Source organism: Lygodium microphyllum, chromosome 17, assembly GCF_053477565.2.
Source record: "Lygodium microphyllum isolate KBCC chromosome 17, Lygodium_microphyllum_v1.1.10, whole genome shotgun sequence".
NCBI classification, from domain to species: domain Eukaryota; kingdom Viridiplantae; phylum Streptophyta; class Polypodiopsida; order Schizaeales; family Lygodiaceae; genus Lygodium; species Lygodium microphyllum.
In genome coordinates, this window is record NC_141151.1 from 112,983,949 (window position 1) to 112,987,292 (window position 3,344).

At 42.3% G+C, this 3,344-nt stretch overlaps 1 pseudogene; it reads left to right on the forward strand.

Moving 5' to 3' along the window:
* The first annotated feature begins 836 nt into the window (after positions 1 to 836).
* Positions 837 to 2,425, forward strand: LOC148022261 (pyrophosphate-energized vacuolar membrane proton pump 1 pseudogene; annotated as a pseudogene).
* The last annotated feature ends 919 nt before the right edge of the window (positions 2,426 to 3,344 follow it).

Here is a 3,344-nt window from a genome sequence, read left to right on the forward strand (position 1 = left end):
AGGAGACATTTGGTACACTTGGAGCCATAGTACAAAGTAGGATAGGGACTCTCAGGTTGGGTTTCTAACAAATCGACATGTTGTGGTTGATTTGGACTACCCCAACCAGAGAGTCCAGGTTTCCCTCTTTGCTGCTTGTTTTTGAGCTGTTTGTTGTTAAGACATTCTGTATTGTCCATTTTATAAACTTCTCTGTGAGTTGAAAGAAGAATTCTGGTTTTCGTTTCTTGATATGACAATATTGATACTTGATGATGTTTGCTCATGCTGCAGAGACATTTGTGCGAGCTGATGGTGATTTCATTCCATTCGGGGACAGCTTTGATGTCTCCAAAGTCGCAACTACTATCAAAGGGGTGTGAGATGGGAGATCTTATAACTATTGACTTGCAAGCAAACATCAACAGCATCGTGGGGAGGAGGGTAATAAAAGTTGGCAGAAGCTCAGGGCTAACAGAAGGAAGCATCATGGCATATGCCTTTGAGTACAATGACGAGAAGGGCAATTGCTTTTTCACTGATTTCCTGATTGTGGGCGAGAACCAGCAGGCATTTCACATGCAGGGAGACAATGGCAGCCTGGTACTGATGCAGGGAGACAGTGTAGTGACAGTGACAGTGGCATTTGACATGCAGGGAGACATGGATATGTACTTGGAATGGGCAGAGATTAATGATGCATTTGCTTACCTTTTCAATTCAACATCTTAACTTTGCAAGAATGTAGTGTAGCTCCTGAAGCAATTTTACTCTGTGTCTTAGCAGTATTTTGTTAACTAACTTGTGGGGTATAATTGTTGGTATAGATGGTATAACTAACTTGTTAACTAACAAAGATGCAGATGATTCTGACCAACCACCACCAGATTGCTATCACAACCGGTCTCTTGGCCTTCGAGCACAAGTCCAGGCCTCCCAGCAATGGCTACACCTTCCTCGACAACAACGACACTCACAGTCACAACATCGTCAATGGATCATCACATTGTGACGAGGAGGATAGATTGGATGAGGAATCAGATGCAGCAGCTATTAGAAAATGCGTTGAAATTTAGCAAGCCATATCCATAGGAGCCACATCGTTTTTGCTGACAGAGTACAAGTATTTGGATTATTTCATGGGCATATTTGCTGCTGTTATTTTCTTGTTCCTAGGATCTGTGAAGGGGTTTAGTACTAAGCCTCAGCCTTGCAGATACGATCCAAAGCAAGAATGTGCCCCAGCTCTCTTTACAGCAATTTTCACTACAGTTGCATTTATATTGGGAGCTTTGACGTCCATAGTGTCGGGATTTTTGGGCATGATGATCGCAACATATGTGAATGCTCGCACAACTTTGGAAGCCAGAAAAGGGATAGGCAAAGTATTCAAAATCGCCTTCCAATCAGGTTTGGTGATGGGTTTCTTACTTGCTGCTAATGGCCTTATAGTTTTATACATCACTATAAAACTATTCCAGCTTTATTACAAGGATGATTGGGAGGGCCTTTTTGAGGCCATCACTGACTATGGGCTTGGATGCTCATCCGTGGCTCTATTTGAAAGGGTTGGAGGTGGAATCTATACCAAAACTGTGGATGTTGGAGCAGATCTTGTTGGAAAAGTAGAAAGGAATATCCCAGAGGACGATCCGCGAAATCCAACGATCATTGCTGACAATGTGGGTGATAATGTGGGAGATATTGTTGGAATGGGTTGAGATTTTTTTGGCTCCTTTGCTGAAGCTTCTTGCGCAGCTTTTCTTGTGGCTTCCATGTCATCATTTGGCACAAATCATGACTTCACTGCTATGTGCTTCCCTCTACTCACTAGCTCTATGGGCATTGTGGTGTGCCTCATCACAACCTTGTTCGCAACTCATATGTTCGAGATCTCAAATCTAAGGGATATTGAATCTACACTTAAGAGACAGTTGCTGATATCCACCATCTTAATGACATTCGGTGCAGCTTTTGTTTGTTGGCTGGCACTACCATCCATGTTTTACATATATGATCCTAACGGTGGTGCAAAGATGGTTCAAAACTGGAAACTATTTTTTTGCGTTGGAGTAGGGCTTTGGGCAGGGTTGGTAATTGGCTATGTTATAGAGTATTTCACCAACAATACATACAGACCAGTCCACGATGTTGCTGATTCTTACAGGACAGGAGTTGCTACCAATGTCATCTTTGGTTGGCACTTGGCTACAAGTCTGTAATTGTTCCAATATTTACTATTGCTGTTGCAATCTATGTCAGCCATACCCTAGCAGCCATGTACGGGATCATAGTTGCAGCTCTTGGAATGATTTGTACCATTGCCACCTGTCTAGCCATAGATGCATATGGTCCCATAAGTGATAATGCTGGTATCGCAACCGGTCTCTGGATGACCATGATACTTCTTACACATCTCTCCACAAGAAGCGCAGCCGCAGTATAGACTATGAGGCCACGAAGGCTTTCAAGCTGGACAGATTTCTCAACCATAGGACTTCTTCAAAGTCCAGGTTGCGACATCAACAGCCCCCAGTTGACAGCACTTTGGGGGAGCGCTTTCTCAGATTGGTCTCCATGATCCGCACTTTGGGGGAGCGCTTTCTCAGATTAGAAGAGATGAAACTGCAGATGCAGAGAGACTCTAAGCGATTTCGTGATGATCTGGAGGCCAGGCGTACAAAGATGTTCCTAGAGTCCCAGAAGCAGATTACTGAGATGTTTGCTTGGGCTTTGAGAAACAGTAAGAAAATTGATGAGCTCTTGCTGATGATTGTCGGTATTTTGTTCATCATTTGATTATTCTAAATGTTTCTTTCTTCTAGCTGATTTTTGGCTCTTCATGCTACGTTTCATATCATTTCATCTATATTATAGCTAATGTGTTGAAATTATTCCACGCTTTGTTTATAAGAAATGTTTCGAGCTGATGGGATGATATTTCATTTTATTCTTATTCCAGCTATTGAAATGTTCCAGTTGATGTTTCATTATTATTCTAGTTGTTGAGTTGTTCTAGCTGAAGTTTCATTGTTTCCAGTTGTTGTTTGTCTATTTTCAGTTGATTCGTCTGTTCAAGCTTATGTTTATTCTACTTGATGTTTTATCTATTCTAGCTAAAGAGCTGATGTTGCAGCTAATGTGTGCTCTCACTTGATGCACTTCTGGGGTTCCACTTCTGGTGTCTCATGTCTCTCTTCTCTTCTCTCTTTCTCCGTTCCTCGTCTCCCTCGCGCACTGTTCAACAGGAAGTCTGTAAGATGCTTCAAACCAGAGGGAGAAGTTGGTGAGCCCATAAAAGTATAAAGAATGAATTCCTTGTTTTCACCTGCTCAATTTACTATCAGATGGTGTAAAGGACACGG